At 45.2% G+C, this 22,450-nt stretch overlaps 21 non-coding genes and 10 pseudogenes across 21 annotated transcripts; all 31 read right to left on the bottom strand.

Annotated features, from left to right (window-relative positions):
* Positions 1 to 264: 264 nt before the first annotated feature.
* LOC142999846 (5S ribosomal RNA) lies at positions 265 to 383 on the bottom strand. Its single transcript, XR_012963517.1, has one exon. It is a non-coding gene; the product is annotated as a 5S ribosomal RNA (ribosomal RNA).
* Positions 384 to 628: 245 nt separating this feature from the next.
* Positions 629 to 747, bottom strand: LOC142999729 (5S ribosomal RNA). The gene has a single exon (XR_012963403.1). It is a non-coding gene; the product is annotated as a 5S ribosomal RNA (ribosomal RNA).
* A 460-nt stretch (positions 748 to 1,207) lies between these two features.
* Positions 1,208 to 1,326, bottom strand: LOC142999980 (5S ribosomal RNA). Its single transcript, XR_012963574.1, has one exon. It is a non-coding gene; the product is annotated as a 5S ribosomal RNA (ribosomal RNA).
* A 463-nt stretch (positions 1,327 to 1,789) lies between these two features.
* Positions 1,790 to 1,908, bottom strand: LOC142999768 (5S ribosomal RNA). Its single transcript, XR_012963440.1, has one exon. It is a non-coding gene; the product is annotated as a 5S ribosomal RNA (ribosomal RNA).
* Positions 1,909 to 2,153: 245 nt separating this feature from the next.
* On the bottom strand, positions 2,154 to 2,272 carry LOC142999657 (5S ribosomal RNA). Its single transcript, XR_012963335.1, has one exon. It is a non-coding gene; the product is annotated as a 5S ribosomal RNA (ribosomal RNA).
* Positions 2,273 to 2,732: 460 nt separating this feature from the next.
* On the bottom strand, positions 2,733 to 2,851 carry LOC142999895 (5S ribosomal RNA; annotated as a pseudogene).
* A 245-nt stretch (positions 2,852 to 3,096) lies between these two features.
* LOC142999852 (5S ribosomal RNA) lies at positions 3,097 to 3,215 on the bottom strand. Its single transcript, XR_012963523.1, has one exon. It is a non-coding gene; the product is annotated as a 5S ribosomal RNA (ribosomal RNA).
* A 460-nt stretch (positions 3,216 to 3,675) lies between these two features.
* On the bottom strand, positions 3,676 to 3,794 carry LOC142999863 (5S ribosomal RNA). The gene has a single exon (XR_012963534.1). It is a non-coding gene; the product is annotated as a 5S ribosomal RNA (ribosomal RNA).
* A 245-nt stretch (positions 3,795 to 4,039) lies between these two features.
* LOC142999976 (5S ribosomal RNA) lies at positions 4,040 to 4,158 on the bottom strand. Its single transcript, XR_012963571.1, has one exon. It is a non-coding gene; the product is annotated as a 5S ribosomal RNA (ribosomal RNA).
* A 463-nt stretch (positions 4,159 to 4,621) lies between these two features.
* Positions 4,622 to 4,740, bottom strand: LOC142999679 (5S ribosomal RNA). Its single transcript, XR_012963355.1, has one exon. It is a non-coding gene; the product is annotated as a 5S ribosomal RNA (ribosomal RNA).
* A 6,181-nt stretch (positions 4,741 to 10,921) lies between these two features.
* Positions 10,922 to 11,040, bottom strand: LOC142999963 (5S ribosomal RNA; annotated as a pseudogene).
* Positions 11,041 to 11,503: 463 nt separating this feature from the next.
* Positions 11,504 to 11,622, bottom strand: LOC142999784 (5S ribosomal RNA). The gene has a single exon (XR_012963456.1). It is a non-coding gene; the product is annotated as a 5S ribosomal RNA (ribosomal RNA).
* A 245-nt stretch (positions 11,623 to 11,867) lies between these two features.
* On the bottom strand, positions 11,868 to 11,986 carry LOC142999829 (5S ribosomal RNA). Its single transcript, XR_012963500.1, has one exon. It is a non-coding gene; the product is annotated as a 5S ribosomal RNA (ribosomal RNA).
* A 1,110-nt stretch (positions 11,987 to 13,096) lies between these two features.
* On the bottom strand, positions 13,097 to 13,215 carry LOC142999841 (5S ribosomal RNA). The gene has a single exon (XR_012963512.1). It is a non-coding gene; the product is annotated as a 5S ribosomal RNA (ribosomal RNA).
* A 457-nt stretch (positions 13,216 to 13,672) lies between these two features.
* Positions 13,673 to 13,791, bottom strand: LOC142999933 (5S ribosomal RNA; annotated as a pseudogene).
* Positions 13,792 to 14,602: 811 nt separating this feature from the next.
* LOC142999949 (5S ribosomal RNA) lies at positions 14,603 to 14,722 on the bottom strand (annotated as a pseudogene).
* A 245-nt stretch (positions 14,723 to 14,967) lies between these two features.
* On the bottom strand, positions 14,968 to 15,086 carry LOC142999853 (5S ribosomal RNA). Its single transcript, XR_012963524.1, has one exon. It is a non-coding gene; the product is annotated as a 5S ribosomal RNA (ribosomal RNA).
* A 1,109-nt stretch (positions 15,087 to 16,195) lies between these two features.
* Positions 16,196 to 16,314, bottom strand: LOC142999776 (5S ribosomal RNA). Its single transcript, XR_012963448.1, has one exon. It is a non-coding gene; the product is annotated as a 5S ribosomal RNA (ribosomal RNA).
* A 245-nt stretch (positions 16,315 to 16,559) lies between these two features.
* On the bottom strand, positions 16,560 to 16,668 carry LOC142999973 (5S ribosomal RNA; annotated as a pseudogene).
* Positions 16,669 to 17,125: 457 nt separating this feature from the next.
* On the bottom strand, positions 17,126 to 17,245 carry LOC142999948 (5S ribosomal RNA; annotated as a pseudogene).
* Positions 17,246 to 17,490: 245 nt separating this feature from the next.
* LOC142999728 (5S ribosomal RNA) lies at positions 17,491 to 17,609 on the bottom strand. Its single transcript, XR_012963402.1, has one exon. It is a non-coding gene; the product is annotated as a 5S ribosomal RNA (ribosomal RNA).
* A 460-nt stretch (positions 17,610 to 18,069) lies between these two features.
* Positions 18,070 to 18,188, bottom strand: LOC142999823 (5S ribosomal RNA). The gene has a single exon (XR_012963494.1). It is a non-coding gene; the product is annotated as a 5S ribosomal RNA (ribosomal RNA).
* A 245-nt stretch (positions 18,189 to 18,433) lies between these two features.
* LOC142999786 (5S ribosomal RNA) lies at positions 18,434 to 18,552 on the bottom strand. Its single transcript, XR_012963458.1, has one exon. It is a non-coding gene; the product is annotated as a 5S ribosomal RNA (ribosomal RNA).
* A 463-nt stretch (positions 18,553 to 19,015) lies between these two features.
* Positions 19,016 to 19,134, bottom strand: LOC142999902 (5S ribosomal RNA; annotated as a pseudogene).
* A 245-nt stretch (positions 19,135 to 19,379) lies between these two features.
* On the bottom strand, positions 19,380 to 19,498 carry LOC142999935 (5S ribosomal RNA; annotated as a pseudogene).
* A 463-nt stretch (positions 19,499 to 19,961) lies between these two features.
* Positions 19,962 to 20,080, bottom strand: LOC142999699 (5S ribosomal RNA). The gene has a single exon (XR_012963373.1). It is a non-coding gene; the product is annotated as a 5S ribosomal RNA (ribosomal RNA).
* Positions 20,081 to 20,325: 245 nt separating this feature from the next.
* LOC142999966 (5S ribosomal RNA) lies at positions 20,326 to 20,444 on the bottom strand (annotated as a pseudogene).
* Positions 20,445 to 20,689: 245 nt separating this feature from the next.
* Positions 20,690 to 20,808, bottom strand: LOC142999775 (5S ribosomal RNA). Its single transcript, XR_012963447.1, has one exon. It is a non-coding gene; the product is annotated as a 5S ribosomal RNA (ribosomal RNA).
* A 245-nt stretch (positions 20,809 to 21,053) lies between these two features.
* On the bottom strand, positions 21,054 to 21,172 carry LOC142999859 (5S ribosomal RNA). Its single transcript, XR_012963530.1, has one exon. It is a non-coding gene; the product is annotated as a 5S ribosomal RNA (ribosomal RNA).
* A 460-nt stretch (positions 21,173 to 21,632) lies between these two features.
* LOC142999971 (5S ribosomal RNA) lies at positions 21,633 to 21,749 on the bottom strand (annotated as a pseudogene).
* A 245-nt stretch (positions 21,750 to 21,994) lies between these two features.
* Positions 21,995 to 22,113, bottom strand: LOC142999975 (5S ribosomal RNA). The gene has a single exon (XR_012963570.1). It is a non-coding gene; the product is annotated as a 5S ribosomal RNA (ribosomal RNA).
* Between the last annotated feature and the right edge of the window lie 337 nt (positions 22,114 to 22,450).

Below are 22,450 nucleotides of genomic sequence, written 5' to 3'. Positions count from 1 at the left end.
CTAACATCTCTGACCCTCACTTTCATCATCATCATCATCATCATCATCATCATCATCACACAGTGGCTCGTGTACTTCACTTCTCATGTGCATTCAATCTTCTCATATTATGCCCATGTGCAATACTCATTTTCTGAATGTATGCTTTCATATAAGATAAGATAAGATACCACTTTATTCTCCCGAGGGACATTGGTTGTTCACAGAGGGAGTGAAACATGAGGGAGGAGGACCAGGTGAGGCCTGCTGCTCAGAGGGCCAAAATGCTTACGGCACCGGGTATTCCCAGGCGGTCTCCCATCCAAGTACTAACCTGGCCAGACGCTGCTTAGCTTCGGAGATCAGACGAGATCAGGCGTGTTCAGAGTGGTATGGCCGTAAACGATGAGAGCAGCCACACAGAGGCTCTTTATAGGTGAGACAGACCCAGTTCAAGTCACCGTGTACACATGACTACACTCAAGTTCATGTATATCACAATTTACATGATGCCTTCATCAGAAGAACACTAACATTTCAGATAAGATAAGATACAACTTTATTCTCCCGAGGGAAATTGCGTGTTGACAGAGGGAGTGAAACATGAGGGAGGAAGACCAGGTGAGGCCTGCTGCTCAGAGGGCCAAAATGCTTACGGCACCGGGTATTCCCAGGCGGTCTCCCATCCAAGTACTAACCTGGCCCGACACTGCTTAGCTTCCCAGATCAGACGAGATCGGGCGTGTTCAGAGTGGTATGGCCGTAAACGAGGAGAGCAGCCACACAGAGGCTCTTTATAGGTGAGACAGACCCAGTTCAAGTCACCGTGTACACATGACTACACTCAAGTTCATGTATATCACAATTTACATGATGCCTTCATCAGAAACACACATTTCTGGATAATGAAGTCTTACCTAATGAAACTGATAATCATCACATAGAACATAAAGAGGGACCACTAACATCTCTGACGCTCACTTTCATCATCATCATCATCATCATCATCATCATCATCGTCAGACAGTGGCTCGTGTACTTCACTTCTCATGTGCATTCAATCATCTCATATTATGCCCATGTGCCATACTCATTTTCTGAATGTATGCTTTCATATAAGATAAGATAAGATACAACTTTATTCTCCCGAGGGAAATTGCGTGTTCACAGAGGGAGTGAAACATGAGGGAGGAGGACCAGGTGAGGCCTGCTGGTCAGAGGGCCAAAATGCTTACGGCACCGGGTATTCCCAGGCGGTCTCCCATCCAAGTACTAACCTGGCCCGACGCTGATTAGCTTCCGAGATCAGACGAGATCGGGCGTGTTCAGAGTGGTATGGCCGTAAACGAGGAGAGCAGCCACACAGAGGCTCTTTATAGGTGAGACAGACCCAGTTCAAGTCACCGTGTACACATGACTACACTCAAGTTCATGTATATCACAATTTACATGATGCCTTCATCAGAAACACACATTTCTGGATAATAAAGTCTTACCTAATGAAACTGATAATCATCACATAGAACATACAGAGGGACCACTTACATCTCTGACGCTCACTTTTATCCTCATCATCATCATCATCATCATCATCATCATCGTCACACAGTGGCTCCTGTACTTCACTCCCCATGTGCATTCAATCATCTCATATTATGCCCATGTGCAATACTCATTTTCTGAATGTATGCTTTCATATAAGATAAGATAAGATACCACTTTATTCTCCCGAGGGACATTGGTTGTTCACAGAGGGAGTGAAACATGAGGGAGGAGGACCAGGTGAGGCCTGCTGCTCAGAGGGCCAAAATGCTTACGGCACCGGGTATTCCCAGGCGGTCTCCCATCCAAGTACTAACCTGGCCCGACGCTGCTTAGCTTCCGAGATCAGACGAGATCAGGCGTGTTCAGAGTGGTATGGCCGTAAACGATGAGAGCAGCCACACAGAGGCTCTTTATAGGTGAGACAGACCCAGTTCAAGTCACCGTGTACACATGACTACACTCAAGTTCATGTATATCACAATTTACATGATGCCTTCATCAGAAGAACACTAACATTTCAGATAAGATAAGATACAACTTTATTCTCCCGAGGGAAATTGCGTGTTGACAGAGGGAGTGAAACATGAGGGAGGAAGACCAGGTGAGGCCTGCTGCTCGGAGGGCCAAAATGCTTACGGCACCGGGTATTCCCAGGCGGTCTCCCATCCAAGTACTAACCTGGCCCGACACTGCTTAGCTTCCGAGATCAGACGAGATCGGGCGTGTTCAGAGTGGTATGGCCGTAAACGAGGAGAGCAGCCACACAGAGGCTCTTTATAGGTGAGACAGACCCAGTTCAAGTCACCGTGTACACATGACTACACTCAAGTTCATGTATATCACAATTTACATGATGCCTTCATCAGAAACACACATTTCTGGATAATGAAGTCTTACCTAATGAAACTGATAATCATCACATAGAACATAAAGAGGGACCACTAACATCTCTGACGCTCACTTTCATCATCATCATCATCATCATCATCATCATCATCGTCACACAGTGGCTCGTGTACTTCACTTCTCATGTGCATTCAATCATCTCATATTATGCCCATGTGCCATACTCATTTTCTGAATGTATGCTTTCATATAAGATAAGATAAGATACAACTTTATTCTCCCGAGGGACATTGGGTGTTGACAGAGGGAGTGAAACATGAGGGAGGAGGACCAGGTGAGGCCTGCTGCTCAGAGGGCCAAAATGCTTACGGCACCTGGTATTCCTAGGCGGTCTCTCATCCAAGTACGAACCTGGCCCGACGCTGCTTAGCTTCCGAGATCAGACGAGATCAGGCATGTTCAGAGTGGTATGGCCGTAAACGAGGAGAGCAGCCACACAGAGGCTCTTTATAGGTGAGACAGACCCAGTTCAAGTCACCGTGTACGCATGACTACACTCAAGTTCATGTATATCCCAATTTACATGATGCCTTCATCAGAAAAACACTAACATTTCAGATAAGATAAGATACAACTTTATTCTCCCGAGGGAAATTGCGTGTTCACAGAGGGAGTGAAACATGAGGGAGGAGGACCAGGTGAGGCCTGCTGCTCAGGGGGCCAAAATGCTTACTGCACCGGGTATTCCCAGGCGGTCTCCCATCCAAGTACTAACCTGGCACGACGCTGCTTAGCTTCCGAGATCAGACGAGATCGGGCGTGTTCAGAGTGGTATGGCCGTAAACGAGGAGAGCAGCCACACAGAGGCTCTTTATAGGTGAGACAGACCCAGTTCAAGTCACCGTGTACACATGACTACACTCAAGTTCATGTATATCACAATTTACATGATGCCTTCATCAGAAACACACATTTCTGGATAATGAAGTCTTACCTAATGAAACTGATAATCATCACATAGAACATAAAGAGGGACCACTAACATCTCTGACGCTCACTTTCATCATCATCATCATCATCATCATCATCATCATCGTCACACAGTGGCTCGTGTACTTCACTTCTCATGTGCATTCAATCATCTCATATTATGCCCATGTGCCATACTCATTTTCTGAATGTATGCTTTCATATAAGATAAGATAAGATACAACTTTATTCTCCCGAGGGACATTGGGTGTTGACAGAGGGAGTGAAACATGAGGGAGGAGGACCAGGTGAGGCCTGCTGCTCAGAGGGCCAAAATGCTTACGGCACCTGGTATTCCTAGGCGGTCCCCTATCCAAGTACGAACCTGGCCCGACGCTGCTTAGCTTCCGAGATCAGACGAGATCAGGCGTGTTCAGAGTGGTATGGCCGTAAACGAGGAGAGCAGCCACACAGAGGCTCTTTATAGGTGAGACAGACCCAGTTCAAGTCACCGTGTACGCATGACTACACTCAAGTTCATGTATATCACAATTTACATGATGCCTTCATCAGAAGAACACTAACATTTCAGATAAGATAAGATACAACTTTATTCTCCCGAGGGAAATTGCGTGTTCACAGAGGGAGTGAAACATGAGGGAGGAGGACCAGGTGAGGCCTGCTGGTCAGAGGGCCAAAATGCTTACGGCACCGGGTATTCCCAGGCGGTCTCCCATCCAAGTACTAACCTGGCCCGACGCTGATTAGCTTCCGAGATCAGACGAGATCGGGCGTGTTCAGAGTGGTATGGCCGTAAACGAGGAGAGCAGCCACACAGAGGCTCTTTATAGGTGAGACAGACCCAGTTCAAGTCACCGTGTACACATGACTACACTCAAGTTCATGTATATCACAATTTACATGATGCCTTCATCAGAAACACACATTTCTGGATAATGAAGTCTTACCTAATGAAACTGATAATCATCACATAGAACATACAGAGGGACCACTTACATCTCTGACGCTCACTTTTATCCTCATCATCATCATCATCATCATCATCATCATCGTCACACAGTGGCTCCTGTACTTCACTCCCCATGTGCATTCAATCATCTCATATTATGCCCATGTGCAATACTCATTTTCTGAATGTATGCTTTCATATAAGATAAGATAAGATACCACTTTATTCTCCCGAGGGACATTGGTTGTTCACAGAGGGAGTGAAACATGAGGGAGGAGGACCAGGTGAGGCCTGCTGCTCAGAGGGCCAAAATGCTTACGGCACCGGGTATTCCCAGGCGGTCTCCCATCCAAGTACTAACCTGGCCCGACGCTGCTTAGCTTCCGAGATCAGAAGAGATCAGGCGTGTTCAGAGTGGTATGGCCGTAAACGAGGAGAGCAGCCACACAGAGGCTCTTTATAGGTGAGACAGACCCAGTTCAAGTCACCGTGTACACATGACTACACTCAAGTTCATGTATATCACAATTTACATGATGCCTTCATCAGAAGAACACTAACATTTCAGATAAGATAAGATACAACTTTATTCTCCCGAGGGACATTGGGTGTTGACAGAGGGAGTGAAACATGAGGGAGGAGGACCAGGTGAGGCCTGCTGCTCAGAGGGCCAAAATGCTTACGGCACCGGGTATTCCTAGGCGGTCTCTCATCCAAGTACGAACCTGGCCCGACGCTGCTTAGCTTCCGAGATCAGACGAGATCAGGCGTGTTTTTTTTTTTTTCTTTTATTATCAAAAAAATAAATATTTTTACAAATACATTTTACACAAGTAAATACAAGTCATTTCAAATCAAATCAAATTATTTCCAACAATCCATAACACCATTCATCACATCTTTTTTTTTTTTCTTTTTTTTTCCTTCACCCATCACCCCTCACCCTTGACCTATTGACATTTGCACCCCACCCTGATTTCCACACACAAATAGACAGTTATCTTCCAGCACCTTTTGTTTGAAAGTCTTGTCCCCACCATCCCACAGCAGACTCACATTCCTTTTCATAAAGTTACAGAAAAATCTCCAGATGTTCACTTTTTTGTCCTCGAAATGTGAATAGTTTCTCCGAAGTCTGATGACATGTTTGGCATAACTCAGAATGTAATTGATAAGCCATTTGTTCACCCCTGCTTTCCTTTCCTTATACCCAAATAGAAAAAACCTCTCCCATTTTTCCTTTTCCGTGATTGTGACTCTACATTTTTGAAAGCATTGGTCCAGTTTCTCAAAAAACACTTTTAACTCCTTACATTCAAAAATAAAGTGCCTAAATGTCTCCACTTCCACCTCACATATATCACAAACCTTGCTGTTGAGTCTATTTATCTGGTTTAGCACCAAATTGACAAATATTCTATTGTGTCTGAGCCTGAAATTTGTATCAAAGCACTCTGATGAAATGAACTTCACATTTAGATCTGACCAAATGTGCTCCCTCTGAAGCCCATGGAACTGCCTTAGCCATACTTCCTCAGCTGCCGCTTTCTTCTTTTCCTTTCCCAAAAACACTCTATATAGTATCTTGGAGTTAACTGATCGTATGTCATGCTCTTTCCCTCCTTGGATGAGGGAGAAACTGACCAACTCCAGAGCCTTCTCTGCCCTCCTCCCCTTCACCAGCGCCACCCAGCTACGAGGTAACCCCTCTAAAATTCTCTGGCATAGTCTTTTGATCTCTATTGGTCTCACTTTCCCTAATCTTCCCCTGACCTCCTGGATTACTTCCTCCTGCAGAAATCCACCACCTCTTTGGATAAAGTGCTTCACCTGATTTAAACCTAGTTCCTCCAAGTACCTCCCTGAAAATACCTTCCCCTGACACCTTATTGCCGGATTTCTGAAAACTGGTTGGTGTAACACCTGCTCCGCAGTCTCACATCTAAACTTTAAATCCCCCAGTAAAATATTCCACGCTTCAAGTATTTCCCCTGTAAATGCATTAACCTGTGCTCTTTCCCTTTGCTCCGTTTCCCTACATAGATTAAACACTCCTCTATTATCCCACCCCTGTAGGCAAGAGTCGAGGCACTTCTGCCACGCGTAAATCTTTGCGTTTCCCATAAATTTCCCTAACAGTCGAATCCGTGCACTAAGCTTTTTACTTTTCAGGTCCACCAATTTCAAACCGCCCTCCTTCTGCCCATTGATGAGCACCTTCCTGGCTATCAAATGCTGTTTTTTATTCCAGATGAAAGCACTCATCATGTCATTCAGCTTTCCTATTACCCTGTCCGGCATTTCACAGACTCTTAGCGCATACTGACACTTGGACAGGAGGAGGGCGTTAGTTACTATCACTTTACCCCTTAGATTCAATTTCCTCCCGGACCAGAAATCCAATCGCATTTTGATTTTTCCCTCTATTTCACCCCACGTTTGTTTTGTTGCTGCATCTCGATTCTTACCTACGTATACACCCAAAACCTTCACCATTTCATTTCTCTTTACAAAATTCCATTTATTTACACAATCGAAACCATCACCAAAGCCCATTAGCTCGGTTTTTTCCGCATTGATTTTGGCCCCAGATGCCCTCTCATAGCACTCTACATGCTGCAGCACCCTGTCTACACTCCTCTCATCCCTAACCGTAATACTTATGTCATCTGCGTACTGGTAGATTTTCGTGTCCGTTTTATCTTCCATTTCAATCCCCAAAATCCCTGGGTCCCTCCTAATGAGGGCAGACAAGGGTTCTGCCGCTATGGAGTATAACATAGCTGAAAGCGGGCATCCTTGCCTGATTGACCTCTCCAGAGCGAAGCTCTCAGTTAACCTCCCGTTTATTTTCACCCTACTGATGGCATTCCTATATATTAACCTAATCCATTTAGTGAAACCTTTCCCGAAACCCATCTTTCCCAGTGTTTTAAACAAAAAATCATGATCCACCCTATCAAACGCCTTCTCTAAATCAACCCCTATGTACAGCCCTCCCTTCTGATTCATTTTGTCAAAGATGTCCTGGATCGATAAGATGATGTCACTAATGTCTCTCCCTACCACACCATAACACTGACAGGGATTCACCACTGTGCCTATCACCTCCTTCAATCTGTTTGCCAGGATTTTAGCCAGTATTTTATAATCTGTATTTAGCAGACTAATTGGCCTATAATTCCCCAAATCCCCTTTGTCACCCTTATTCTTATACACCACTCGGATTAGCCCCGTGAAGAAGTCCCCAGATGCTTTCCCCTCCCGCTCCATGCATTGAAAGATTCTCAGGAGAATTGGCTTTATCACCTGTTTAAAGGTGATGTAAAATTCCCCCGATAACCCATCCAGCCCTGGACTTTTGTTCTTATTCAAACCATTTATTGCTCTTTCCAATTCTTCCTCTGTTATGTTTTTATCACAGTCTGCTCTGTCCTCTTCCCCTAATTTTTTTTCTATCCCTTCAAAAACACTGTGGTCTGTAGAGTTTACCTCCATCTTTGAAAAAAGTTTTTTAAAATGTTTATGAGCCACCTCCAGCATTTCCCCTGTCTTCTCCATTGTCTTACCCTCTTCATTTTTCAGGTTTTGCAGATGAGCTTTCTTTTGCTGTCTTTTTTCAAGCCCTAAAAAGAAACTTGTATTCTTTTCCCCTTCTAAAATATCCTTCATCCTTGATCTGATAGCTGCCCCTCTGCTCCGTTTCTTCTCAAGCTCATCTAATTGTTTTCTCAGCATGAGATATTTTAGATTGTTGAAGTTTTCCTCTGCAATCGACCTTTCCAGCTCTTTATTAATCTGGTCTCTTAAACTATACTCAGTCCTTCTTTCCTTCTCCATTTTATTTTTACAATAGTTTATTGTCACTTTTTTGATGTGCAATTTCACCTCCTCCCACCACTCCCCCATATTTATGCAACCCCCCCCGAGTTCTCTTTTTCTTTCTTTCAGTAGATTTTCAACTTTCTCCCTATATTTTCCATCCAGCAAAACACTGTTATTTAAACACCATAACCCTCCACCTTTGTGCTCTTTCTCCCCCAGCTCCACCCATAACCTTGCATGATCGCTAAACCCTGTGAACTCATACCAGCATTTTGAAATCTTTTTTTCCAGCCCAGATGCTAATAGACATAAGTCAATCCTGGACTGTTTAAGTGCCCCAGAACCGTCTGTCGTCTGGAAAAGCCCCTTTCTCCCATATTGCGCACCCTCCACAGATCTACCAGGTTGAAATAGTCAAAAAGCTCATTTAGCGATTTCCTACTTATATCACTTTTGTATGTATTGTTGCTTGATATATCCAACCTCGTAAGTGCACAGTTAAAATCCCCCACTACACAAATGTTCCCTCCCAAATGCGGTTTTAGTTGATCAAAGAAAATTCCACGCTTGTTGTCCTCATTCGATGCATAAATATTCAAAAGTTTGTAAAGCACATTCCTGTAAATAAATTCAATACCGATCACCCTTCCCTCATCATCCTTCACTATTTCCTTAACATTTTGGATCTTATCTCCTTTCGCAAAAATAGCGACTCCGGCTCGTCCATTTACACCGTTGTTTGCCCACACTTTTCCAGCCCATGTATCCCTCAGATAGCTTCTCCACTCCCTTGTCCACCTAGTCTCTTGTACACAGAGGATGTCAAAAGTATCCACCCTTAAAACATCTCTCATCTTGTTAATACATCTTAAGCCGTTTGTGTTTTGCGATAGTATTTTTAACATTGTAAATACATAGAGATAAATCAGGCCCATCATCTTTATGCTACAGTTCACGTCTTACTTTTTCCTCTTTTTGATCCCCTTGTCTTCAGCATCCATTGCAGTCTTCTCTTCCCCAGCTCCTGGCTGTTTCCGAGGTCCATATCAGACTCCGAGTTCCCCGACTCTTGAGACCCCGTCAAGCATATCTCTGAGTCTGATTCTGGGGGCCGCTGAAGTTGAACAATTTTCACCTTCCTCTCCTTTCTCTCCGATGTATCCACACTCTGCCCCTCTGCTGCGTCTCCATGTCCCGGCACCTCAGCTGTCGATCCTCTCACCTCCATTCCTTGCTCTCCGTCCGACTCCAGTATGTCTCTTCCTTTCTCCGCTTCCCCCTCCGCACGATCCTTCTCGGTCTCCTCCCTCTCAGAGATATTCTCTCTCGATTCTTCCTGCTCCTCACGTTGCTTTCCTCCCGTCCCTGGAGCATGATCAACGTCCTCACAAACACATCTGCTGCTCTCCTTTTTGCAGCTCTGGCATTTGTTCCCTCTGCCCATGCACTCCCTTGCATAGTGCCCCTGCTCTCCACATTTTCTACAAAGGAAATCTGGACAGTCCCTCAGGATATGACCAGTCTGTATGCACTGTCTGCACACTTTCACCTGTTTGTCGTGCAAAACTCTGAAGAACTCTGCTCCAAAAGCCGTCTCAAACTTGGTCGAATATGGAAGTGATTGGACCGTCTCCGTGAATTTAACTTTCACGTATCTTGTTCCGTCAGCAATTCTAGTTCCCGGCCACATTCTCCTGATGATCGGGGATACTGCACTCACCACCCAGCTGTTCAGCTTGCCCAGAATGACGCTGTCCGTGATATACGCCGGCAGCCCCAGAAACGAGACCACCAGCTCATCATTACATAACTCCTTGGACATGATCGCGGTCTGTCCAATTTTTATGCCGTCCAATAGTCTTTCTTTCCCCTTCGGGTGATTCATTGTGATCTCATATTTATTTCTGCCCGTGTACCGGCAGGCGATGATTTTCCCACAAGTGTCTTGTATTGCCTGGATCAGCTCCATTGCGGTCACTTTATCTTCTCCAATCAGCTCCAGCGCGAGCGTTAAATTTTGCTGAAACTCTTCAGCTTTATCCTTAATAATCCGTATCTCTTCCTCTCTGATGATTTCTCTCTCCTGCCCTCTTCCTCCTTCCGCATTTTCGGCTACGTCAGGAGCTGTCACCGCACGTGTGTCCTCCATTTCTCCCGTCATATTCTGACCGTCCACGGTCCTGTACGCCCGATCGTCTTTCACCATCGGCTCGTTTGCCTCGGCCGTCCGGTCCGGGCCCGGTGCAGCGACTCTGGCTCCCTTTCCTCTGGTTCTCACCATACTTGGAGCACAGTATAAACTATTTTCCATCAGGAAAACACAAACCAAACAAACAAATAACTTAAAGTGTCCCCCAGACAGTCAAAACTGCTGGGGGTGGCTCCAAAAACCGAGCTATCAAAGAAACGAAAAATCTGGGCTTAAAGAAACGCCACAGTTTAAACTCAAAATCAAAATTGCCGCACAGGATCAGTCAAAATACACGCACGCCTGGAGCTCACACACACCTCCTCTTACTTCCGTGTTCAGAGTGGTATGGCCGTAAACGAGGAGCGCAGCCACACAGAGGCTCTTTATAGGTGAGACAGACCCAGTTCAAGTCACCGTGTACACATGACTACACTCAAGTTCATGTATATCACAATTTACATGATGCCTTCATCAGAAGAACACTAACATTTCTGATAAGATAAGATACAACTTTATTCTCCCGAGGGAAATTGCGTGTTCACAGAGGGAGTGAAACGAGGAGGACCAGGTGAGGCCTGCGGCTCAGAGGGCCAAAATGCTTACTGCACCGGGTATTCCCAGGCTGTCTCCCATCCAAGTACTAACCTGGCCCGACGCTGATTAGCTTCCGAGATCAGAAGAGATCGGGCGTGTTCAGAGTGGTATGTCCGTAAATGAGGAGAGCAGCCACACAGAGGCTCTTTATAGGTGAGACAGACCCAGTTCAAGTCACCGTGTACACATGACTACACTCAAGTTCATGTATATCACAATTTACATGATGCCTTCATCAGAAACACACATTTCTGGATAATAAAGTCTTACCTAATGAAACTGATAATCATCACATAGAACATACAGAGGGACCACTTACATCTCTGACGCTCACTTTTATCCTCATCATCATCATCATCATCATCATCATCATCGTCACACAGTGGCTCCTGTACTTTACTCCCCATGTGCATTCAATCATCTCATATTATGCCCATGTGCAATACTCATTTTCTGAATGTATGCTTTCATATAAGATAAGATAAGATACAACTTTATTCTCCCGAGGGAAATTGCGTGTTGACAGAGGGAGTGAAACATGAGGGAGGAGGACCAGGTGAGGCCTGCTGCTCAGAGGGCCAAAATGCTTACGGCACCGGGTATTCCCAGGCGGTCTCCCATCCAAGTACTAACCTGGTCCGACGCTGATTAGCTTCCGAGATCAGACGAGACCGGGCGTGTTCAGAGTGGTATGGCCGTAAACGAGGAGAGCAGCCACACAGAGGCTCTTTATAGGTGAGACAGACCCAGTTCAAGTCACCGTGTACACATGACTACACTCAAGTTCATGTATATCACAATTTACATGATGCCTTCATCAGAAGAACACTAACATTTCTGATAAGATAAGATACAACTTTATTCTCCCGAGGGAAATTGCGTGTTCTCAGAGGGAGTGAAACATGAGGGAGGAGGACCAGGTGAGGCCTGCTGCTCAGAGGGCCAAAATGCTTACTGCACCAGGTATTCCCAGGCGGTCTCCCATCCAAGTGCTAACCTGGCCCGACGCTGCTTAGCTTCCGAGATCAGACGAGATCGGGCGTGTTCAGAGTGGTATGGCCGTAAACGAGGAGAGCAGCCACACAGAGGCTCTTTATAGGTGAGACAGACCCAGTTCAAGTCACCGTGTACACATGACTACACTCAAGTTCATGTATATCACAATTTACATGATGCCTTCATCAGAAACACACATTTCTGGATAATGAAGTCTTACCTAATGAAACTGATAATCATCACATAGAACATAAAGAGGGACCACTAACATCTCTGACGCTCACTTTCATCATCATCATCATCATCATCATCATCATCATCATCTTCGTCACACAGTGGCTCGTGTACTTCACTTCTCATGTGCATTCAACCTTCTCATATTATGACCATGTGCAATACTCATTTTCTGAATGTGTGCTTTCATAAAAGCAAAATGTTATTAAATAGTTTGCCAGAATCTTGGAGCAGCACAAGCCAAGAACAAACAAATAGAACAGATCGACTCCCAGGGTCAGATGCAAGTCAACAAGGCTCTTTCAGACCAGTCCATTATGAAATGAGCAAGTAATCAAATTACAAAATCCAATGTACAGTACAGCATTGCTACTGTCATAACTTATAAACATTAGCAAATTAACAGCAGCTCGTGACATTGCCATTACTATTTGTTTCCTATATTCTGTTGTGTTAGGTTATTCAGAACCATCGGATTCATTAGTTGCGTTGTCTATTTATTTAAATATTCCACAATCACACAATCACAATCATTGTATATTACCATGTGTTTACACTGTTACGACCATATTGTCTTTGATTTCTTTCCCTTGTTCCTTTTTTTTTTTTTGAGAGTCAACAACCTTTATTTGTCCATATATCAATATAACATGCACGATCTCGTCTGACATAACATAGAACATAAAGAGGGACCACTAACATCTCTGATGCTCACTTTCATCATCATCATCATCATTGTCAAACAGTGGCTCGTGTACTTCACTTCTCATGTGCATTCAATCTTCTCATATTATGCCCATGTGCAATACTCATTTTCTGAATGTATGCTTTCATATAAAGTAAGATAAGATACAACTTTATTCTCCCGAGGGAAATTGCGTGTTGACAGAGGGAGTGCAACATGAGGGAGGAGGACCAGGTGAGGCCTGCTGCTCAGAGGGCCAAAATGCTTACGGCACCGGGTATTCCCAGGCGGTCTCCCATCCAAGTACTAACCTGGCCCGACGCTGCTTAGCTTCCGCGATCAGACGAGATCAGGCATGTTCAGAGTGGTATGGCCGTAAACGAGGAGAGCAGCCACACAGAGGCTCTTTATAGGTGAGACGGACCCAGTTCAAGTCACCGTGTACACATGACTACACTCAAGTTCATGTATATCACAATTTACATGATGCCTTCATCAGAAACACACATTTCTGGATAATGAAGTCTTACCTAATGTAACTGATAATCATCACATAGAACATAAAGAGGGACCACTAACATCTCTGACCCTCACTTTCATCATCATCATCATCATCATCATCATCATCATCACACAGTGGCTCGTGTACTTCACTTCTCATGTGCATTCAATCTTCTCATATTATGCCCATGTGCAATACTCATTTTCTGAATGTATGCTTTCATATAAGATAAGATAAGATACAACTTTATTCTCCCGAGGGAACTTGCGTGTTCACAGAGTGAGTGAAACATGAGGGAGGAGGACCAGGTGAGGCCTGCTGCTCACAGGGCCAAAATGCTTACAGCACCGGGTATTCCTGGGCAGTCTCCCATCCAAGTACGAACCTGGCCCGACGCTGCTTAGCTTCCGCGATCAGACGAGATCGGGCATGTTCAGAGTGGTATGGCCGTAAACGAGGAGAGCAGCCACACAGAGGCTCTTTATAGGTGAGACGGACCCAGTTCAAGTCACCGTGTACACATGACTACACTCAAGTTCATGTATATCACGATTTACATGATGCCTTCATCAGAAGAACACTAACATTTCAGAAAAGATAAGATACAACTTTATTCTCCCGAGGGAAATTGCGTGTTGACAGAGGGAGTGAAACATGAGGGAGGAGGACCAGGTGAGGCCTGCTGCTCAGAGGGCCAAAATGCTTACGGCACCGGGTATTCCCAGGCGGTCTCCCATCCAAGTACTAACCTGGCCCGACGCTGCTTAGCATCCGAGATTGTGCGTGTTCAGAGTGGTACGGCCTTAAACGAGGAGAGCAGCCACACAGAGGCTCTTTATAGGTGAGACAGACCCAGTTCAAGTCACCGTGTACACATGACTACACTCAAGTTCATGTATATCACAATTTACATGATGCCTTCATCAGAAACACACATTTCTGGATAATGAAGTCTTACCTAATGTAACTGATAATCATCACATAGAACATAAAGAGGGACCACTAACATCTCTGACCCTCACTTTCATCATCATCATCATCATCATCATCATCATCATCACACAGTGGCTCGTGTACTTCACTTCTCATGTGCATTCAATCTTCTCATATTATGCCCATGTGCAATACTCATTTTCTGAATGTATGCTTTCATATAAGATAAGATAAGATACAACTTTATTCTCCCGAGGGAACTTGCGTGTTCACAGAGTGAGTGAAACATGAGGGAGGAGGACCAGGTGAGGCCTGCTGCTCACAGGGCCAAAATGCTTACAGCACCGGGTATTCCTGGGCAGTCTCCCATCCAAGTACTAACCTGGCCCGACGCTGCTTAGCTTCACAAGATCAGACGAGATCAGGCGTGTTCAGAGTGGTATGGCCGTAAACGAGGAGAGCAGCCACACAGAGGCTCTTTATAGGTGAGACAGACCCAGTTCAAGTCACCGTGTACACATGACTACACTCAAGTTCATGTATATCACAATTTACATGATGCCTTCATCAGAAGAACACTAACATTTCTGATAAGATAAGATACAACTTTATTCTCCCGAGGGAAATTGCGTGTTCTCAGAGGGAGTGAAACATGAGGGAGGAGGACCAGGTGAGGCCTGCTGCTCAGAGGGCCAAAATGCTTACTGCACCAGGTATTCCCAGGCGGTCTCCCATCCAAGTGCTATCCTGGCCCGACGCTGCTTAGCTTCCGAGATCAGACGAGATCGGGCGTGTTCAGAGTGGTATGGCCGTAAACGAGGAGAGCAGCCACACAGAGGCTCTTTATAGGTGAGACAGACCCAGTTCAAGTCACCGTGTACACATGACTACACTCAAGTTCATGTATATCACAATTTACATGATGCCTTCATCAGAAACACACATTTCTGGATAATGAAGTCTTACCTAATGAAACTGATAATCATCACATAGAACATAAAGAGGGACCACTAACATCTCTGACGCTCACTTTCATCATCATCATCATCATCATCATCATCATCATCATCTTCGTCACACAGTGGCTCGTGTACTTCACTTCTCATGTGCATTCAACCTTCTCATATTATGACCATGTGCAATACTCATTTTCTGAATGTGTGCTTTCATAAAAGCAAAATGTTATTAAATAGTTTGCCAGAATCTTGGAGCAGCACAAGCCAAGAACAAACAAATAGAACAGATCGACTCCCAGGGTCAGATGCAAGTCAACAAGGCTCTTTCAGACCAGTCCATTATGAAATGAGCAAGTAATCAAATTACAAAATTCAATGTACAGTACAGCATTGCTACTGTCATAACTTATAAACATTAGCAAATCAACAGCAGCTCGTGACATTGCCATTACTATTTGTTTCCTATATTCTGTTATGTTAGGTTATTCAGAACCATCGGATTCATTAGTTGCGTTGTCTATTTATTTAAATATTCCACAATCACACAATCACAATCATTGTATATTACCATGTGTTTACACTGTTACGACCATATTGTCTTTGATTTCTTTCCCTTGTTCCTTTTTTTTTTTTGAGAGTCAACAACCTTTATTTGTCCATATATCAATATAACATGCACGATCTCGTCTGACATAACATAGAACATAAAGAGGGACCACTAACATCTCTGATGCTCACTTTCATCATCATCATCATCATTGTCAAACAGTGGCTCGTGTACTTCACTTCTCATGTGCATTCAATCTTCTCATATTATGCCCATGTGCAATACTCATTTTCTGAATGTATGCTTTCATATAAAGTAAGATAAGATACAACTTTATTCTCCCGAGGGAAATTGCGTGTTGACAGAGGGAGTGCAACATGAGGGAGGAGGACCAGGTGAGGCCTGCTGCTCAGAGGGCCAAAATGCTTACGGCACCGGGTATTCCCAGGCGGTCTCCCATCCAAGTACTAACCTGGCCCGACGCTGCTTAGCTTCCGCGATCAGACGAGATCGGGCATGTTCAGAGTGGTATGGCCGTAAACGAGGACAGCAGCCACACAGAGGCTCTTTATAGGTGAGACGGACCCAGTTCAAGTCACCGTGTACACATGACTACACTCAAGTTCATGTATATCACGATTTACATGATGCCTTCATCAGAAGAACACTAACATTTCAGAAAAGATAAGATACAACTTTATTCTCCCGAGGGAAATTGCGTGTTGACAGAGGGAGTGAAACATAAGGGAGGAGGACCAGGTGAGGCCTGCTGCTCAGAGGGCCAAAATGCTTACGGCACCGGGTATTCCCAGGTGGTCTCCCATCCAAGTACTAACCTGGCCCGACGCTGCTTAGCATCCGAGATTGTGCGTGTTCAGAGTGGTACGGCCTTAAACGAGGAGAGCAGCCACACAGAGGCTCTTTATAGGTGAGACAGACCCAGTTCAAGTCACCGTGTACACATGACTACACTCAAGTTCATGTATATCACAATTTACATGATGCCTTCATCAGAAACACACATTTCTGGATAATGAAGTCTTACCTAATGTAACTGATAATCATCACATAGAACATAAAGAGGGACCACTAACATCTCTGACCCTCAATTTCATCATCATCATCATCATCATCATCATCATCATCACACAGTGGCTCGTGTACTTCACTTCTCATGTGCATTCAATCTTCTCATATTATGCCCATGTGCAATACTCATTTTCTGAATGTATGCTTTCATATAAGATAAGATAAGATACAACTTTATTCTCCCGAGGGAAATTGCGTGTTGACAGAGGGAGTGAAACATGAGGGAGGAGGACCAGGTGAGGCCTGCTGCTCACAGGGCCAAAATGCTTACAGCACCGGGTATTCCTGGGCAGTCTCCCATCCAAGTACTAACCTGGCCCGACGCTGCTTAGCTTCACAAGATCAGACGAGATCAGGCGTGTTCAGAGTGGTATGGCCGTAAACGAGGAGAGCAGCCACACAGAGGCTCTTTATAGGTGAGACAGACCCAGTTCAAGTCACCGTGTACACATGACTACACTCAAGTTCATGTATATCACAATTTACATGATGCCTTCATCAGAAGAACACTAACATTTCAGATAAGATAAGATACAACTTTATTCTCCCGAGGGAAATTGCGTGTTGACAGAGGAAGTGAAACATGAGGGAGGAAGACCAGGTGAGGCCTGCTGCTCAGAGGGCCAAAATGCTTACGGCACCGGGTATTCCCAGGCGGTCTCCCATCCAAGTACTAACCTGGCCCGACACTGCTTAGCTTCCCAGATCAGACGAGATCGGGCGTGTTCAGAGTGGTATGGCCGTAAACGAGGAGAGCAGCCACACAGAGGCTCTTTATAGGTGAGACAGACCCAGTTCAAGTCACCGTGTACACATGACTACACTCAAGTTCATGTATATCACAATTTACATGATGCCTTCATCAGAAACACACATTTCTGGATAATGAAGTCTTACCTAATGAAACTGATAATCATCACATAGAACATAAAGAGGGACCACTAACATCTCTGACGCTCACTTTCATCATCATCATCATCATCATCATCATCATCATCGTCACACAGTGGCTCGTGTACTTCACTTCTCATGTGCATTCAATCATCTCATATTATGCCCATGTGCCATACTCATTTTCTGAATGTATGCTTTCATATAAGATAAGATAAGATACAACTTTATTCTCCCGAGGGACATTGGGTGTTGACAGAGGGAGTGAAACATGAGGGAGGAGGACCAGGTGAGGCCTGCTGCTCAGAGGGCCAAAATGCTTACGGCACCTGGTATTCCTAGGCGGTCTCTCATCCAAGTACGAACCTGGCCCGACGCTGCTTAGCTTCCGAGATCAGACGAGATCGGGCGTGTTCAGAGTGGTATGGCCGTAAACGAGGAGAGCAGCCACACAGAGGCTCTTTATAGGTGAGACAGACCCAGTTCAAGTCACCGTGTACACATGACTACACTCAAGTTCATGTATATCACAATTTACATGATGCCTTCATCAGAAGAACGCTAACATTTCTGATAAGATAAGATACAACTTTATTCTCCCGAGGGAAATTGCGTGTTCACAGAGGGAGTGAAACATGAGGGAGGAGGACCAGGTGAGGCCTGCTGCTCAGGGGGCCAAAATGCTTACTGCACCGGGTATTCCCAGGCGGTCTCCCATCCAAGTACTAAACGGGCCCGACGCTGCTTAGCTTCCGAGATCAGACGAGATCGGGCGTGTTCAGAGTGGTATGGCCGTAAACGAGGAGAGCAGCCACACAGAGGCTCTTTATAGGTGAGACAGACCCAGTTCAAGTCACCGTGTACACATGACTACACTCAAGTTCATGTATATCACAATTTACATGATGCCTTCATCAGAAACACACATTTCTGGATAATGAAGTCTTACCTAATGAAACTGATAATCATCACATAGAACATACAGAGGGACCACTTACATCTCTGACGCTCACTTTCATCCTCATCATTATCATCATCATCATCATCATCATCGTCACACAGTGGCTCCTGTACTTCACTCCTCATGTGCATTCAATCATCTCGTATTATGCCCATGTGCAATACTCATTTTCTGAATGTATGCTTTCATATAAGATAAGATAAGATACAACTTTATTCTCCCGAGGGACATTGGTTGTTGACAAAGGGAGTGAAACATGAGGGAGGAGGACCAGGTGAGGCCTGCTGCTCAGAGGGCCAAAATGCTTACGGCAGCAGGTATTCCCAGGCGGTCTCCCATCCAAGTACTAACCTGGCCCGACGCTGCTTATGTTCCGAGATCAGACGAGATCAGGCGTGTTCAGAGTGGTATGGCCGTAAACGAGGAGAGCAGCCACACAGAGGCTCTTTATAGGTGAGACAGACCCAGTTCAAGTCACCGTGTACGCATGACTACACTCAAGTTCATGTATATCACAATTTACATGATGCCTTCATCAGAAGAACACTAACATTTCTGATAAGATAAGATACAACTTTATTCTCCCGAGGGAAATTGCGTGTTCTCAGAGGGAGTGAAACATGAGGGAGGAGGACCAGGTGAGGCCTGCTGCTCAGAGGGCCAAAATGCTTACTGCACCGGGTATTCCCAGGCGGTCTCCCATCCAAGTGCTAACCTGGCCCGACGCTGCTTAGCTTCCGAGATCAGACGAGATCAGGCGTGTTCAGAGTGCTATGGCCGTAAACGAGGTGAGCAGCCACACAGAGGCTCTTTATAGGTGAGACAGACCCAGTTCAAGTCACCGTGTACACATGACTACACTCAAGTTCATGTATATCACAATTTACATGATGCCTTCATCAGAAACACACATTTCTGGATAATAAAGTCTTACCTAATGAAACTGATAATCATCACATAGAACATACAGAGGGACCACTTACATCTCTGACGCTCACTTTTATCCTCATCATCATCATCATCATCATCATCATCATCGTCACACAGTGGCTCCTGTACTTCACTCCCCATGTGCATTCAATCATCTCATATTATGCCCATGTGCAATACTCATTTTCTGAATGTATGCTTTCATATAAGATAAGATAAGATACCACTTTATTCTCCCGAGGGACATTGGTTGTTGACAGAGGGAGTGAAACATGAGGGAGGAGGACCAGGTGAGGCCTGCTGCTCAGAGGGCCAAAATGCTTACGGCACCGGGTATTCCCAGGCGGTCTCCCACCCAAGTACTAACCTGGCCCGACGCTGCTTAGCTTCCGAGATCAGAAGAGATCAGGCGTGTTCAGAGTGGTATGGCCGTAAACGAGGAGAGCAGCCACACAGAGGCTCTTTATAGGTGAGACAGACCCAGTTCAAGTCACCGTGTACGCATGACTACACTCAAGTTCATGTATATCACAATTTACATGATGCCTTCATCAGAAGAACACTAACATTTCAGATAAGATAAGATACAACTTTATTCTCCCGAGGGAAATTGCGTGTTGACAGAGGGAGTGAAACATGAGGGAGGAGGACCAGGTGAGGCCTGCTGCTCAGAGGGCCAAAATGCTTACTGCACCGGGTATTCCCAGGCGGCCTCCCATCCAAGTACTAACCTGGCCAGACGCTGATTAGCTTCCGAGATCAGACGAGATTGGGCGTGTTCAGAGTGGTATGGCCGTAAAGGAGGAGAGCAGCCACACAGAGGCTCTTTATAGGTGAGACAGACCCAGTTCAAGTCACCGTGTACACATGACTACACTCAAGTTCATGTATATCACAATTTACATGATGCCTTCATTAGAAGAACACTAACATTTCTGATAAGATAAGATACAACTTTATTCTCCCGAGGGAAATTGCGTGTTCACAGAGGGAGTGAAACATGAGGGAGGAGGACCAGGTGAGGCCTGCTGCTCAGGGGGCCAAAATGCTTACTGCACCGGGTATTCCCAGGCGGTCTCCCATCCAAGTACTAACCTGGCCCGACGCTGCTTAGCTTCCGAGATCAGACGAGATCGGGCGTGTTCAGAGTAGTATGGCCGTAAACGAGGAGAGCAGCCACACAGAGGCTCTTTATAGGTGAGACAGACCCAGTTCAAGTCACCGTGTACACATGACTACACTCAAGTTCATGTATATCACAATTTACATGATGCCTTCATTAGAAGAACACTAACATTTCAGATAAGATAAGATACAACTTTATTCTCCCGAGGGAAATTGCGTGTTGACAGAGGGAGTGAAACATGAGGGAGGAAGACCAGGTGAGGCCTGCTGCTCAGAGGGCCAAAATGCTTACGGCACCGGGTATTCCCAGGCGGTCTCCCATCCAAGTACTAACCTGGCCCGACACTGCTTAGCTTCCCAGATCAGACGAGATCGGGCGTGTTCAGAGTGGTATGGTCATAAACGAGGAGAGCAGCCACACAGAGGCTCTTTATAGGTGAGACAGACCCAGTTCAAGTCACCGTGTACACATGACTACACTCAAGTTCATGTATATCACAATTTACATGATGCCTTCATCAGAAACACACATTTCTGGATAATGAAGTCTTACCTAATGAAACTGATAATCATCACATAGAACATAAAGAGGGACCACTAACATCTCTGACGCTCACTTTCATCGTCATCATCATCATCATCATCATCATCATCGTCACACAGTGGCTCGTGTACTTCACTTCTCATGTGCATTCAATCATCTCATATTATGCCCATGTGCCATACTCATTTTCTGAATGTATGCTTTCATATAAGATAAGATAAGATACAACTTTATTCTCCCGAGGGACATTGGGTGTTGACAGAGGGAGTGAAACATGAGGGAGGAGGACCAGGTGAGGCCTGCTGCTCAGAGGGCAGAAATGCTTACGGCACCGGGTATTCCTAGGCGGTCTCTCATCCAAGTACGAACTTGCCCCTGCCGCTTAGCTTCCGAGATCAGACGAGATCAGGCGTGTTCAGAGTGGTATGGCCGTAAACGAGGAGAGCAGCCACACAGAGGCTCTTTATAGGTGAGACAGACCCAGTTCAAGTCACCGTGTACGCATGACTACACTCAAGTTCATGTATATCCCAATTTACATGATGCCTTCATCAGAAAAACACTAACATTTCAGATAAGATAAGATACAACTTTATTCTCCCGAGGGAAATTGCGTGTTCACAGAGGGAGTGAAACATGAGGGAGGAGGACCAGGTGAGGCCTGCTGCTCAGAGGGCCAAAATGCTTACGGCACCGGGTATTCCCAGGCGGTCTCCCATCCAAGTACTAACCTGGCCCGACGCTGATTAGCTTCCGAGATCAGACGAGATCGGGCGTGTTCAGAGTGGTATGGCCGTAAACGAGGAGAGCAGCCACACAGAGGCTCTTTATAGGTGAGACAGACCCAGTTCAAGTCACCGTGTACACATGACTACACTCAAGTTCATGTATATCACAATTTACATGATGCCTTCATCAGAAACACACATTTCTGGATAATAAAGTCTTACCTAATGAAACTGATAATCATCACATAGAACATACAGAGGGACCACTTACATCTCTGACGCTCACTTTTATCCTCATCATCATCATCATCATCATCATCATCATCATCGTCACACAATGGCTCCTGTACTTCACTCCCCATGTGCATTCAATCATCTCATATTATGCCCATGTGCAATACTCATTTTCT

The sequence above is a fragment of the Genypterus blacodes genome, unplaced genomic scaffold (assembly GCF_046128005.1).
Source record: "Genypterus blacodes isolate CSIRO-AG114 ecotype Tasmania unplaced genomic scaffold, CSIRO-AGI_Gbla_v1 ptg000044l_1, whole genome shotgun sequence".
In the NCBI taxonomy this organism is placed as follows: domain Eukaryota; kingdom Metazoa; phylum Chordata; class Actinopteri; order Ophidiiformes; family Ophidiidae; genus Genypterus; species Genypterus blacodes.
This window is presented reverse-complemented; position numbering and strand designations above follow the sequence as displayed.